The 17,408-nt window shown below is 27.7% G+C and overlaps 1 protein-coding gene across 1 annotated transcript in view; it reads right to left on the bottom strand.

The window, feature by feature from the left end:
• The window catches only part of LOC107170287 (glycine receptor subunit alpha-2-like), a 244,227-nt gene that overhangs the window by 103,634 nt on the left and 123,185 nt on the right, over positions 1-17,408 (bottom strand). The window lies entirely within an intron of this gene.

Raw genomic sequence — 17,408 nt, 5'->3', positions numbered from 1 at the left:
GTAACTCATTTTTTTTTTTTTTGTATTCAATATATATTTATCCTCTCAAGACATTTTTTTACTTCCAACTTTGGATTAGTATCATGCATTTTATTATAATTTTATTTAAAAAACTTATTCGTTGTATAATATATTTTTTAAAGAAAATCTATGGTTATATTTCGTAAGAAGCTAAATAAAATAACCGTTTTTAAGTAGTTGATATAACACGAAAACAAAGCAATTATAAAAAAATCTTATAAAATTGTGTTTACGTCAGTGTGCTGAGTGGGTGTTTTAATTATTTGTAATCCATAATACCCTCGAAGATAATACTAGTATTTAATATAATTGCACTGTTAAAATGTACTAAAATTGATTCACAAATGAGATTGGAATTAATCTAATTTATTAAGTAGGTTATCTTTAAATCTCTCAAAATATATCATACATCGTTAGATCTTATACAAGATAACTAAAATTTGTGTTTAGGTACTGTATTTTTAAATTTAATTAGGGTATCCTATAATATTAATTTGTTATGAAAATGTGTGATAATTCAGATTATTTTTCTATACAAAATATATTATATATAAGTTCTATGAATGCGTGTCAGCTTTCAGCCCTATTATTAAAAATATCTTTAAATGTCATCATTGATTTTAACAATTTTTCGTTGTATTTTAGCAGTTATAATTTATTTTAATCATCAAAATTAACTGTCATAGTTTTCAGGGTTTATTTAACTATATTATTAAATTAGAAGTTTTGAGATTAACATTAACAAAACAAAATTAACGGAATAACAGTTTCGATATAATGATGTAGTTTATCCTAATAACAACTTTGTAACTTTTTATGTATCTTGATTTTTTGATGTTTCCATGATTTCAAATAATATTACGTTTAGTTAATTTATAAAACTTTATAAAATAAATTTAAGTCAAATCTAACATAAACTTTAAAATATGCTTCAGTGGAGTACTGGAGTATGGTGAAATGTATTTTTAAGAATTAAAAAAACAATATTTAGATATAATGTTAATGTTTAAAATTAATATCGGCCTGATTAAAAATTTGTTGAAATTAACGGCATAATTTGTTCTGGCAGATGTGATAATACTTTGTAAAAAAAATTAATTAAATATACGTATGTATTAATTTTTATAAACGTGGATGTGACTGATAAGTATTTGATTTGACTAATCCACGTAGAACTTAATTTGGTATATAAATATGCATATCTGCTGCAGAGTTGTATATTTACCAATGTTTATTTCAATTAGTAATTTTTGACACGATTTATGTGAAAAATTTAAATTTTTCGGAGATTTTAATTATTGACGTGCTGTAAATGTTTATGAATTGGTAGATAATTTGATGGTGTAGTAAAATTACCTAATTCGTAAAAATATAATCTAAATAAAATCAGAAAATATTATACACACATCTTTAGCCATGCAAGCCAAATCACAGATTGATACATAAAACTATGATATTCTTATAGACATTATTGTTTCATTTATACGCATATTGCATTTAAAAAAAAGAAAAAAGAATAATGATAATGGGTAATATTATCGGAGGTTATATCGCTTGGGAATAAAATGATAAATAATTGTCTTTCAGTATCATCAAGAATCTACGATCAATATCTACTGCGATGCCGATCAATGCGACCGACGTAAATCGTTTTTATCATTGTTATCGTTTTTTTTAAATTTGTTTTCTTAAAGCTTAGACCATTCGCAATCGGATATCTATGAGAATAATATTTTCGTTTCAATGTTATTGTTGTATCATAATAATATAATACCTAATAATATCATTTATGGCGGGCTGAGTTCCATCGATCTACTCATAATATCAAATAATAATCGAATAAGGGTCGTGCAAAAATTAACGTCAAGCAGTGCGTAGTTTTAAGCACCTATTATTATTATTATTATTATTATTATTATTATTATTATTATTATTATTATTATTATTATTATTATTATTATTATTATTATTATTATTATTATTATTATTATTATTAATTATTATTATTATTATACTCGCACCGTCGGAACATAATAATATATTACTTGGGTACTTATACTCGTCTGATAAATTATTATCTTTCAGTTCATGGTCAAAAAAGAGATAAGAATAATGTCGTATTCTTTAAATTGCTATCAAAATGACCTGCAGACGACCTTAAAATGATATATAAATTAACGATTTCATAAATTATATCAGGCGATTCGACCACGATTTTTCAACATTATTAATGGTACGCATCAACCTAAATCAATATTATTCTTATGCACCACACTATATCCGATAATTCCGATACGTTTGAGATACTCTAAATAGTCTAAATAAATGCGTTACCCACCCCAAAATCGTCTCCTTGTTCGAGTTTTTTTCGTAGATGAATATCTATATTCGATCTCATCTGCACGTCAGTAATGTCCAGCCGCTTGTTAAGAATCAACCTCACATAGAGGTTGTAATTTTCATGTCTGTTAACAAACACATTACTGTACCGAAAAATGTATTGAGTTTTTGGAAATAAATACACTCTGATTATTGAGAAAGTATTCTATCATTTTCGCAAAAATTAAAACAAGTTAGGACCAGGGAAACAATTTGTAATATTAATTACTTTTTATTTGTCTACTACACAGATATACCTATAATTATAATTATCCGTTGTAATTTATTATGCCTTCTGTATGAACATATTTTCAAACATATATACAATATTGCTAATACTTGAATTATATTGTAATATATAAAAATATTAACAAACGATATAAGACTCAAAAAACATTATTCACAAAATGCTTTACTATATTTATTAATCAATTATAATCGCGGTGTACATGTTATATATATTCAACAATAAATTAAAATTTAATAGGCTAATGTATCTTTTAAATTACTTTATAATTATAACCTTGTGTAAATATGGACTTTTTGGAACAGTAAATATGTCAAACTTAAAGCTTCATTTAGAACATTGTACCTCGTATTATCAATAAAAACTTTTGTTCACATTTTTGTTATTTTTCTTGTCGTTCATTAAATACTGTACCAATCGACTTTCAATTTGAAATTGAATTTTGCATTTTACTCTCTTCTCCACAAGGCATATCAACTATATAATGACGATCACGTTTTACCAGTTCGAGAAAAACGCAAAAAAAAATACTTTTTTACATCTGTATCCAACATTATCGATTAAAAATTTACATGAACTATACTAAATATATTACTCATGTAGTCTTTTTTTAACTTATAATACCTGTACCTAACAATATGCATATTATGAATAATTTAGTTTTAAATAAATAAATAATCATCTTATTTTTAATAATATATGAGTTAAAAACTACGTTTTTTGAAACTGACGTATTTGTATTGATTTAAGTATATGATATTAGTATTTTCATATAGATAGAACTTATCAAAAATGTTAGTTTCATTTTTTATTCCTACAACACGTTGTGTGGTTAATTATTATATTTGATTGTACATGTTTATAGTTAAAGAATATAATTAATTTAATTTTTTGGTTATCACTATGCACATATATTTAATACGTTCTGCTGACTTCTGAGAATTTGAAAAATTATTTTTCTATATTTAATTTGTACATCAAAAAGTGGTTGGTTCTAAATACTTATATAATTATTTATCTTTAAAACAATTATATATTATAAAGACATGATCAAAATACTCTATAAAATATGTTGTAATTAGTTCAGATCACTAATATAATGTTATTATATTTTTTTTAAATGTTAAGAATTTTTCTCATTTTATAATCTCATCATATATTTTCCCTCAAAATCTTGCGATAAAATTGTGTATTTTTTTCCTATGCTAAAACCATTTATCAAATAGATAATACGCTTATTTTGAACGGGTATTTCAGAATTTAAGTATAGGGTCAAAAAACCTAAAATAAAAAGTAATTAATATGTTGTACGGCTATTTTATAAAAAGTATAAAGTACACTTGTGTAAAAAAAAGGTATTTTTTTTCTTTAAATAACAAAAAATGTTTATGTAATTATTTAATTAAGATTTTTATTAATATACATTTAACACCTATTATTCAGTATCAAATAAGGAATTTGTGTGTACTAGTTTTAATTTTTACTATGCATTATATTTATATTATTTTTAAAAAGATTTTTTTTTAAATCATAAAAGCTAAGTATTCTCATAAGTTAAAATAATATCAACTATTTTATAATTTAATTACTTCTTGAATTACATTTTAAGTTATATAATAATTTTAATTATTGCCTAGATATTGAAAAATTGATTTCTTCGTTTTCCGTTTCAGCAAAAGTTATTTAGACGTGGTGATCATATGCTGCTGACCTCCGTATACTGACAACTTTGTAAAATTGATAATTTAAAATAAATTTTGAATGATATGACATGGCCTTAATATAAATTAAGCTCAATTATATTGACCGTGAATAGGATAGGACAAAGGCTCAGTAAAACTTTAATGGTTAGCTTCGAGGGCTTTATAAATATTTTTAAAATACTCTCGTTGGTGACCAGTGACTAAATCCATTCAAACCGCAAATTCAGGGTTAAACGACGCTCGTTTATTAGAGAAAAGTCTGAATCCCTAGTAATGATGAGCGCTGATATTCCAACATTTATTTTGATACGAACGCTTGATTGTGGTCATCGAAAATAATATATTAATCAACCGTAGGTAACATAAGCATTTGTTTTTCATTTTTATAAACTTTCTCAGAAGTGAATTTACAAACATTATAAATTCTAGGACCATTAACAATACATAAAAATGTATATAAATATAAGTATGAGTTTGTATGAGTGTAATATCTGTTGAACAAAACCTATATTTGAAAAAAATACCATTTTTACCATCTTCTTCTCATATTAGCACACGTTTTTCGGTAGCTTAATGCGTTTTCTTTGAGTTCAATGTATAATCACTTTGGATCGTTAAAACTATCTTGAAACCTATAGAACATTTTAAACTACAGCGCGGGCTTATAAAATAATAGGTGATATACCTTATTTTTCAAATTATGAAACGTCTAAGCTAAGAATAATTTTTTTGTGTCATGCATTTAACTCTAATATGCTACTGATGTTATTATATGTAGTGCTAGTCTCAAGCATCAAATACTTTATTTATGCTACACTGCTACAGTCAACACGTTCAAATACATTCAAAATATCCAGCATCTACCGTAAAATATAAAATGCCTACTTAATGTATTTTTCTCATTTAATTTACACTTGTTTTACTCAATGCCGTTATACAATTTCAATAATATCCAATATTCCAATTTCCGATGCTCCCTAGCTGGGTCATAAGAAAAATCTATATCGTATCATAATGATTTTCAATTACTGAACATTAAACACTACGGTCAGGACATAAGGAGCTTTTACTGTCATGTCAATCCGAGCCAAAATGTTATCTGATACAAAATTTAAGAATTAAATACTATTGTGTTGGTATTTTTTAATTTTACCTGCTATTCATTTTACACATACTCAGTTAACACAGTTTTAATTTATAATTAATGTCGAAAAATCTAGGTGACGATGAAGTTTGTAAGACTTTAAAAATATATTTTCATATTATATATTATGTACTATTAAGTTAGGTGATAGATATTATAATATTATAAAATATAGATCATTGATTTGTGCGGGTTGCGCCTTGTAGATTATTATTTCATATCAAGTAATACTTATATATTATTAGGAATTTGAAAGAAAAATCTATTAAGTATTATTCTATTATAATATTTTAGATTCAAACAAAACATTATTAAATGATCGCGTTCGTATTATAAAGCGATGATTCAAAATGATAATATATGATTAATTTTAAATTGTCCACGTTTAAATCCAAAATTATTGATATAGTTTGTACAGTGTATATGTTTCCTGTCTTAATATAGGCAGTCTTGTAATTCTCTGAACAATTTGGAAGATTATTTTTGTATTAAGTGTGTAATTTGTGTTCAGCGTTCAACCTATATTGCTAGTTTCATGCTTTTTTACTGCTACAAAATAGTATTCAGAAAAATAGAAAAGAACAACCCGCATAACTGTCAACCAGTATAGGTATAAAACAGCTTTATCAGTTTATCACTATACTAGAATAAATAAAAACTGAGGGAATTTAATTATGATAAAAGTATAATAAACTCATTGTAGAAAACGTCTACTCACCACAAAACAATTTATGTTTAATACATCAAGGACTAACATATTGTTTTGAACAATATCATTAAAATGCATAATTAAAATCAACGTCCAGTAATATTATTTTAAGCGTATAACTGTATTTACTATCATAATTAACAATTATTATTTACACATAAATACATACATATTATATATTACCAATTTCGAATAATAATATAACTCTCATTTCTTTGCTTTTTATTAATTTATTAGAATAAAAATAAAAAATCATAAAAACTGAAGCTACGTAAAATATACTGTTATTAAAAAAGTGCGAGTGTTTAAAGAAAAAAATTAAAAAATATAATTAGCTTCAATGTAGCCATTCTAGATTGTCACGCTTCGCTAGATTATTGAAAAACTTTCATTCTTAATATTTAGGTTTAAATAACCCTTTTTTCAACAGTGAATAGAGAAAAGGTTGAGAAAATATAAATATTATCATCAACTGTATTATAAAATATTAAATATGGTCGTATTTTTATATTATATATTTTAATTAAGACAAGACTTTTCGTAAAAAAAAAATAATAATAAAATAAAACACCCGGCAAAAAATTGGCGATGTTCATTGAGAACAGTTTGTTTCAATTTATAATTACCTTACAAATTAATTAAATTCAACATCAAAATGAAAACGTAAAAAAAATATCACAAAGTACACGAACTTTGAACGCGTTATTTTAACGATTGTATTTAAATTTAAAAACAATTAAATACCTATAAATTGCATTCAATGGCTGTAAGTGGAAATTGACTTGCTAAATAAAATTTGAAAAACTGGTTTTTGTTTACATTTCAACTTTTTGCGCTAAAAATTTGTGATATGTTAAATTGCATTTAGTTGAGGGTAAATTTTTTTATTTCGAGAATCGAGATTATTTCAATTAAATTATGCAGGTGAAAAATATTATTTATTTCACTTTTTTTTTTAATATTCGTACATCGTACGTGAATTCATTTTGTGTAAATATTCTAAAAAGTGAATTTTTAGTATTGTTCTTGTCCGTTCCGTGTTGATAGAAAAATGCAAATAAATATTCATTGCAAAGGTGTAAAGGTCTCTATAATATTTTATAAAATGTATAACGGATAGAATAACTAGCACTTTTCAGCACCCGTCTGTTGAGAATTTAGTTGCTATGGTCACCTATAATATTATTCAATTGTCGATGATAAGTGAAAACTAATATTATTTTGTGTAAATTAAGAGTTAAGACTTCGTTATGCTCATCGACCCCCCCCCCCTAAGATGTTAAATAGTTAAATTTTCTTAGGATTTTTTTGTCTAAAACACTTGTGATAATATTTAATACTCACCATCAGAGCTCTACTTGAAAATTTCGAGAACTAGGGCTAATTATTTGGTGAGGCCTCTCTACTTAAATTATAAATTCGGTTTTTTGTTTATCATTTTTATTTTTGTATGATTCAATAAAGCGTAATAAGTTATTTACGTTGATTGATATAAAAAACGTATATGACTGTATCACAGTAAAAAATGGGAGACCTTAGTTATAACGGGACCTGGGCTGCCCAAGACCCCCCTTAAGTAGAGCTTTATTACAATACTTATTTGTTTTTTCAATTATCAATTATATGAAACAATAAAAATATTAAATAACAATTTAAAAATATTGTAATGCTTATGTCTTAGACTCATTTATTAGAGGTATTATTCTCTACATTGTTTTATTGGCATTCCCATAGAAGAGGTGGTGTTTTTTTCCCTTAAGCATAATATTATGCCTCATGAAATAAATTTAACTAGGAAAAATTAACACGAAATATTATTTATTTACTCAAATACAATTTGTGTTATATCTTTACTGTATATAATATTTTACATATAGACTATAAAATATTTATTTCGAAGCATTTTTGCAATTTAATCATAAAATAAAAATGAAATAAAATATTTTTATTAGGTAATAACATGAAAAGTATATTGAATTATTAAACGCAAACACAATATATATTTGCCTATGCTATACAACATATTAAAATGTAATTAATAAATAACTTTTTTTAAATTGTCAAATATAGGCAGTTTTATTTTATTGAAAAAATGATAAATTTTTCGATTTGATGATATACGAGAGAGTAATTCAGTAAAAATTTGAATACTGTTAATAAAATACTATAAGCATAGTATTTTAAATATTTTATGTTAAAAATATTATCAAATTAATAACCTATAATTCGTATACGAATTGTTTTGTTGTTGGTTAGGTTGATTAATCGGATGAAAACATACTTTTGTTGGTTTTGTATGTCATCATAAGGGGAGGGGGGGAGAATAGATAGCTACCTACCTATGAATTTATCGGACGCATACTAAGAGTTTTAGGACGAATAGTGTGATGTAAGCTGACTGAACAAAGATAAATGTAGACACATACTGTATTTGTTGATTTATAACCACCGGCATTGACATGACCAAAGGGTAGGTAAACCAAAGTCTATAATATTATCATAGTGCTGAGTACTCCCTCGTAATATTATAATCAGCATCCATCCGTCAAACGTATATATACAATCTCTGCACCGATCGCGTATGGTCGCGCGTAGACGTTGATTTTTCAAAAGGCTATTCTTACGCTTAAATATTTCCAAACCGAAACGGATAAAACTATAATATATTCTTAAAGAAACGCATATAATAATACGAACAACGCAAACGCGCGCACAGACATATAATACAACTTTCATGAAATATAATAGATCTAAAAGTCATGCGAGGAACGAATTTAAAAAAAAAAAAATTCACAAAGGAATCGCTATGATTTTCGTAACAAAATATTATTTTTATTTTAGTCTCGGTGCATTTGATTACCGCAAAACACGTAAGCGTTTTGTAAAAAACTTACACTTACCACGTTGTTTCCGGTGGCTATCGTTGTTTTCGCTTTTAGCGACTTTCTTAAAAATTACTGGAAACGATATTTTTGGAATGTGTTGAATTTCCGATCCACAGACGTAGCACACGAAACTTAGAATATTACTACGTCAAATGTGAACCAAAAAAACAGAAAGCGTCATTATAAATCCATTAGCTCCTACTTGTTCTACACCAACACTTTTTATAGATAACCAGCTGCAGTACGCCGTAATGTCAGTAAATACGATAGGGAACAGTGTTGTTAGAGAAATCAAAAACAAATAATATGCAAGACTATAATACGATAACCTATATAACGTCATCACTGGTTATATTATTACACCTTATCCGGCCTTAATTTACAAAAAACGAAATATTTGTGTATAAATCACTAAAAAAAAAAAAAAAAACATTATTATTATAATATGGATATGCGACTCCAATGGATTCGTTTATCGGTCAATGATTTGATTTTAGATTTGTTTCATTTTGGTTGCAGGAGTAATTTATTGGTGGGAGGGGGGGATAAGCGGCATCTAAACGTGTGTCACTACGATAACATTATAATAACGATGAAGTACATTGCTTGCACCTTCAGGTTACAGTATTATGCAATGAGCAACAAATGATTGCATCAGCGTTGCAATATCTATCAATAGTGATATTTAATCTATTATAATCTGATAGACCTCATGAGAGAGATTTTTCACGGATCGTACACTTAACTCAGTCGCCGCCGCGCACCACCGTAATGAACGATGCATTTCCGCTAAGTGAAATGAATCTCCGTATCATATAGTTTGAAGGCCACCTACACGCACGTGTACCGAAATTGCCTATACAACACGCCGGCCAACGAGAATGACAACGTTGCTGTCCCGAGTATTAAGAGGACGTGAAATCCGCATATTGTGTATTGTCTCCGCAATGTTGCACAAATCAAGTAAACTCAAAAGAAGTTTGCTGGCGCCATGTGTGGTACCTACCAATCTATTATACGAACTGAGATTCCGATTCACATTCATTAACACACGCGAGACAAAGCGTGCAGTGATAAGCTGTCCTAAAGAGGCGTTCACAGTCGATTCCAGTGAATGAAAATAATGACAATAATAGTGTTTAAAACTTTAAGATTGCTTGGAAATTATAAAATTTGAAATGTTTCTTGAGAGACAAGTTTTTACGTTGTTAAGTGCAATCCTGATAGGATTTTGTTCAGTTATGTGTGTACGGCAAGGCGCTCGTCTAATCGTATAGCCACGAAGTTCAGTTCGAAAATCTTTACTTTACCATCGTTCACGTGAATATTCTCCGACTATTTAGTATAATATTAGATATTAAGTTATTTTTATCTTGAGCTGGTTGGTAAATTTATCTTGCTGGTACACGACCGAGAGAAAGTCCGCCGTCAAACCACAAAAATACATTTTTTTTCAAACTCTCTTCGGGCAAAATTGTTTACGCCTAATACGCATGATGCATACGTACTTTTATTATACACTGGTCACGCGAAACTGTTTTCGATTTACATAATAATGCATCTCCTTTTTCGTGTAAATGCTATTAAAAAATATGTAGTCATATAAAATTTAATAAAACGTAAAAATTGCTAGGTAGGTATCGCTTAATTCGCCGGACTAGGATTTTTGGACTATATAATATATAATATGGCAGTAGCGTGTATTTTATGTAATTTAGATGTCATGTTATTTTATTTTCTCATTCAATGACCACTGCAACATTAAAGTCTTGTTGACAAATCGTAAATATTATAATTATGTTTAAAATGTGTTATATCTTCAACCGTTTAAGAACGAGTAAAAACAACAATGCAGTTTTATATATTTTTCTCGTTGTATTCCAACAGTAATAACCCTAAAACTACTCACTCATATAAATTTCTATTATGAGTCACTAAGAGATTCATTAAAAAAATAATTTTATACAATCTACTGTCTGAAACGAATTTTATTTTCTCAACGTTTTTCTGGATCATAATTCCCATTGCATTTTTATTTTTAAATTTTATGTTTAGTTAATTATTTTATTAATTTCTGTCGCTTCTGTACTTTAATTAATATATTTGCACTATTTACACTGTAGGTACAAGTATTTGAATGATTATATCAGTAAGAAATGTGATCGTCATTAAACACACTATATCAGTATTCATATATTTTTATAAGCAGTGCCTGTTCTAGCTTTATGAATTATTAATAACATATTTACAGTGATTATACTTAAGAAATGTGATTGTACTCTGTCATTTGATCACTACGCATTGCAACTGTTTTCTTTATTATATGAATAATTATTTGAAAAAATACTTAAGAATTATTAAAAACGTTGTAAACTACTTATCAGTTATTCGATTTGTCGATATTCATACTTAATTATCAACATAAATATAGATTTAACACGAAAGTATAATAAACTATATGTTTGTGTAAATTTAGGCAATCTGGCCAAGTATTTGTAATTTTTTTCATGGTACCGTGAACCAGGGAGGGGACTGCTGCAGTTAGCATTGCTTCACCCCGAGTATTTGTAATTTAGTGCATTTAGAATAATTTATTCTATGCTCGTTCTTTAGTTACTTATTTTTATTCAAAGACATTTTTTTTTTTACTTTTTATTCTATCTAACAGATATTATGTACCCAGTTAAATTATAATTATTATAATTAATATAGTTTTTTTGATTGAAATGTAATACAATACAATATAATATTTAATTGTTATTCTGGTATAATACAAAAACAGGTAAACTGATACCTAAATTGAAAATAGTGTTATTTTATTTTCAAATAGTTTTCCTTACATTCACATTATTGTTTATGTGACTGTAACGTTTGTGTCTGCACCATACCTTTACCGGGATTAAGTAGTTAAAAGTTGTTGGTCCACTGAGTTGTATTAACTTTGAATAGACTATTTATTATATTTAATTATTTTAAACACACATACACAAACTTGCAAGTGTTAAGACATTTAATTTAATGTGGTCGTTGTTGTTCTGTAAAAACTGTATTTATTTGCACTGTATAAAACCTGAAACTATTTATATTTTATTATAAATGTAAATAATTTAAAAATAAAATTCTACAATCTTATTTCATGAGAAAATTCTCAAGTGTGAGATTTTTGTTTAACTGCATAAAAATTTCATTAAATAAAAACAAAGTTTGTTTACTATATTGTAATTAAAATTATATATTATTATTACAACTATTTCTGTGCTAGTTGTTACAATATGTAATTACAGTTATTTGAGAATATTTTACGTTGATTCAAGTTATATGTAAATAATGTTTTGTTTCTGAAATACACGTGTTATACATATGAATAGCTTATAATAGGATTTAAAATTAATTTCTGAAATCTGTCACTTTCTAATTTGTATATCATTTATGTCACAATAATGCACAAATCATCGTGTTTTAATTCGAGATTTAGAGTTTGATTGATATGCATGTATTTGTCAGTTAACGTCAAAATGAAATTAGCTTTTCGACATTAATATAAAAGGAGTTCAAATGAATGATAATAATATGTAAGTTTGGAAATCGTACAAATATCCAAGAATAATATATAATTTGTATACATTTCGTTTCCAACGGAAATAAATTAGCGTAAACGACCTCGTTTACATTTCAATGTTCTATCAAAACACGATTTGGATTTATACATTTTATAATATGATATATGATATATACCTATTATGGTACAATATATTTCTTTTTAAAAAATTATTTCACCTGCTCAGTCGCTCGTCAGTATACACATTCTGACAGGCATTCCAGGTATTCGCTTATTTATAACTAAAGTACCAAAACTTGTCCCTAAGGTATGCTTTTTTTTTCGTAATATCTTAGTCGTATGTATTCACCATTAATAATAATTTGTTCGATTCAACAGACGTTTTATATAATAAATGTGTCACGTCGGATGAAGGACTCGTATCAAAAAGAAAAATTACTTTTATCAACGGGATTAGTTTTTCGTAAAAATTGTATAATAATAATCAAAACACAAATGTTATATGGTACACGTATATGATATTATATACTTAGTAAACAAAAAAAAAAAACAAAATGGGAGTTGGTGTACTAGTCTTGAGCAGAAATCAATTTTCGTTCGATTAAAATATGCACCTATACGTGTTTTGTTTTGTTCCTTAATAAAAATCTCTATACTATTGTAAATATGCAATGGACGTCACCATAATTCGTCCGAACAACTAATTAATCTACGTCCGATATAAATCTTCTCGGTTGACTAATTTTGGACACACACACACACACACACACACACACACACACACACACACACACACACACACACACACACACACACACACACACACACACACACACACACACACACACACACACACACACACACACACACACACACACACACACACACACACACACACACACACACACACACACACACACACACACACACACACACACACACACACACACACACACACACACACACACACACACACACACACACACACACACACACACACACACACACACACACACACACACACACACACACACACACACACACACACACACACACACACACACACACACACACACACACACACACACACACACACACACACACACACACACACACACACACACACACACACACACACACACACACACACACACACACACACACACACACACACACACACACACACACACACACACACACACACACACACACACACACACACACACACACACACACACACACACACACACACACACACACACACACACACACACACACACATCAAACTGTTATTGCGGTAAACTTAAAATTATGTAATACATATACTAGGCACACGCGCACAGTCAATGTCTAGCCATGGTTTATGATGTCAAAAATTAATAACTAAGCTGATATAAACAAATACTTAAAAGTTATTACCGTAAATAACGATTATTGCCGGCAATATATTATTTTGACGCATAAAAAATATGAGAGTGTGTTTGTGTTTCTTATATTTTTGCGAATGATGAGCTCTACTCCATATATAACTTACGGATAAAGAAAAATGTACTATATATTATGTATATTATATCGCAGTAACTGCAGTTAATTTATTTGAAAGAGTAAATACCTACTGCAGGGTGTACCTATCATCCAATTTCACTAGATGATGTAATGCATATAGTATTTTCATTCAAATATAAATAATAAACAATTACTGTTATGCGAATTCAGTATTAAGATGCTTGTGAGTGATTTCGTTTTAATTGCGGTAATTACTTGCTCCGGGTAATTATTTAGGATTTTTAAAGTATGAAACATTTTCAAAATATAATAATGGTACAGTTAAACACTGCAGTAACAATAATTAGTTCAAAATATTTTGTGCTGTGTATAATACAACGACGATGAGATGTAATTAAAATAACAATTCCTCCATAAACAAAGTAACTCTCTGCCTGAAGATTTATCTTTAAAATTTTAACGATTGTTAATATAAAATAATGCATTTAAAAACATTTAGTTTTATGAATCTAATGATGAACATCTAAAATATTTCAGTGTTTCAACGTACAGAATGGGCATTTCACAGAATCAACCACATCGAAAATCGTAGCAGTCAATATTATCCAAATTGCATTTTATCTGACTTCAAATTTCTAAAAAACTGTAAGTGTTACCTCTTTCCTTGTATACACAATATATTATGTTTAATTAAACGCATTCCGCGTATACGATGTGATGTATTTTTCAATAAGTAAAAATCTCAGTCTAAACGTTGATTTGAGTGTATTATATTTTACAGTAGTTAGAACTATTGATTTTAAATATTTTAATTATGTTTTTAACGAGCTGCAAAACATACAAAGACGATCAACAGGTCCTTATACATGGAAGACCTGACTATATAATTTTATATAGAAGTTGTTTATACAATTTTATATTATCGTAATTAATTCTTTTTTTTTCTTTTCATTTATTAATTATAATTGTTTCAACAAAATGTTTATTTTTACAATTTTTTTTTTTTTTTATACATTTATATTATTTATACATTTCATATATAGAGTAATACAATTTGTACATTATTTTATTTTTTAGTAAAATGAATTTAAATTTGAGTTGTTTAGTTAGGTCATTGATCTGATGATACCGATGATGAAGATGATGAGGTTAGGTTAAATTAATTCTAAATAATAATTATTGAATACCAACGCATTTATACGCACGAGTGGCGGCATTTGTGTGATTATATATTATTGGCGAATGCATCGAAACGGTTATCGAAAACATAAACTTATTGTGATATATTATTTCACGTCAAATAAACAATATAGACAATATTGTATTGATAATTAATATCCCAATAAAATCGCCGTCACTACCGTTAAGTCCACGTTTATAATATTCATGTAATCGTATTGTATAGACGACGACGCTGTTGTTTGATTGCAGTCAAAATGACACAGTTATCATTTCTATTATATTGTTCACGCGGATTAAGATAATACAAACGAATATATCAAAATAGTCGACGGTTAAAAATATTATTCTACTATATCTACGCACACAATAGGGCGCGCAACAATTAACGGTCCTTCCTTATTATATGGTCGAGCGGTAAACACTTTACACGCGATTGCCGGTGTTTTTGACACGGGCACGTATATAACATACATGTAGGTAACTGTGTACATATTTTAGCACTAAATAATCACCACGGCGAATAGGAAAAATGAAGAAATAAATAAATAAATAAAGTTGCAAAGTACGGGACGGACGCAAGTGCCAGGAAATTGGTAGGCGTTGGTCATCCATCTCGATTCGCTCGCCTAAGTGTAAGCTACCGACTTTGTAATACCTATACATACATATATGTGTATTATCGTCCCAGGTTTTAAAACAACGATAAATTAACACATTTAGAAAATTAACTTTTATAAGCTATGTGGTTGTAAAATATATAATGTACTCATCACGGAGAAACGAAAACACGGGCGAAGATTTATAATACAAATAGAACTTTGTTTCAGAAATATTTAAATACATTAGGAATTTTATTTACAAAATACTTTCCGACCCGACCTCTAAGTAGACTTTTTTTAGATCGGCTGATATTCCAAAATAAAAAAAAAAATTATCAGTGCACCTCGAACGACGGGTGCATCATAATTATATTTCCGTATTTATATTATCGTAATTAGTATAGGTAGTGTAATATTGTATTTCTCGAAAGTAAATAAAACCAGCAATTCTGTTGAGAGAATCTAAAAAAATATTTTAATCTCTTGAATGTATCGAGCAATAAAATCATATTTTGTTAATAACCCGTAATTGAATAAATTTCCTCTGACTTAAACAAGTCTTCAAGTCAATTATATTATACAGTATACAATGAGTATTAAACACTGTCACGAGCATATGAGTTTGGACGGGTGGTTTGAACATTTTTTTATAATAATCAGTATTTACATATGACATTCGTGTATATTTGTAATAAATTGTAAGAAGTCTGTCTAACGTAGCTATATAAAAACTGTTTTAAATATTTTTCTATAGAACTGGAGAAATTCTTCCATATTTTTAAACTTATCAGAATTTGCATTATCAGAATTACATTAAACGTCTAATATAAAAAAATGTATCATAAAACCATCGGTATAATAAAGAAAATGAGTTATCTTCGTTATAGTACTTAGGTACAATTTGAACTATTATAAAAAAATATGTTATCACAAATTCTGCTTTTCGAAAATGTTATTCAAAATCATAATTATCTTTTAAATGAAAATAATGTACAGCGTTCATTTTTAAGTTTATTGATTATTAGCATAATTTCTGCGCTTAAGTTCTTGGCAATTGTTTTCGACGAAGAATTGGGAAATTCCCAAATCGAAAAGTCTGTATAATAATAATAATATAATCTAAACAGTTTTTATCGTTATCTGTGGCCAATTGGCAATGTCAAACCTTTAAAACGATTTTAAAATATTCATAAGAGCGTCTTCGTTTTTCGTCACAGTGACCCTCGACCGTTATCACCGTGTCCTTTTTCTACCAACATAAACTAATATACTGTTTTATCTATATATATAGTTTTTTTTGAGAACCCCTTAAATCCATCAAATACAATGACAATGATACCTCACCTCATCTTAGCTCTATTATCTCTGTATATCATAGTATCAAGCTGTATAATTTTCCCAGAGTATTCAGCGTTTATAATAGATACACAATATATGTTGTATTAAATATCAAATCAATGTATTTCTGAAGGTA

Source organism: Diuraphis noxia, unplaced genomic scaffold, assembly GCF_037042655.1.
Source record: "Diuraphis noxia isolate RWA-SAM2 unplaced genomic scaffold, SU_Dnox_SAM2 contig0003, whole genome shotgun sequence".
Taxonomy (NCBI): domain Eukaryota; kingdom Metazoa; phylum Arthropoda; class Insecta; order Hemiptera; family Aphididae; genus Diuraphis; species Diuraphis noxia.
Note: the sequence above shows the minus strand (reverse complement) of the source record. Positions and strands in the feature narration are given on the sequence as shown.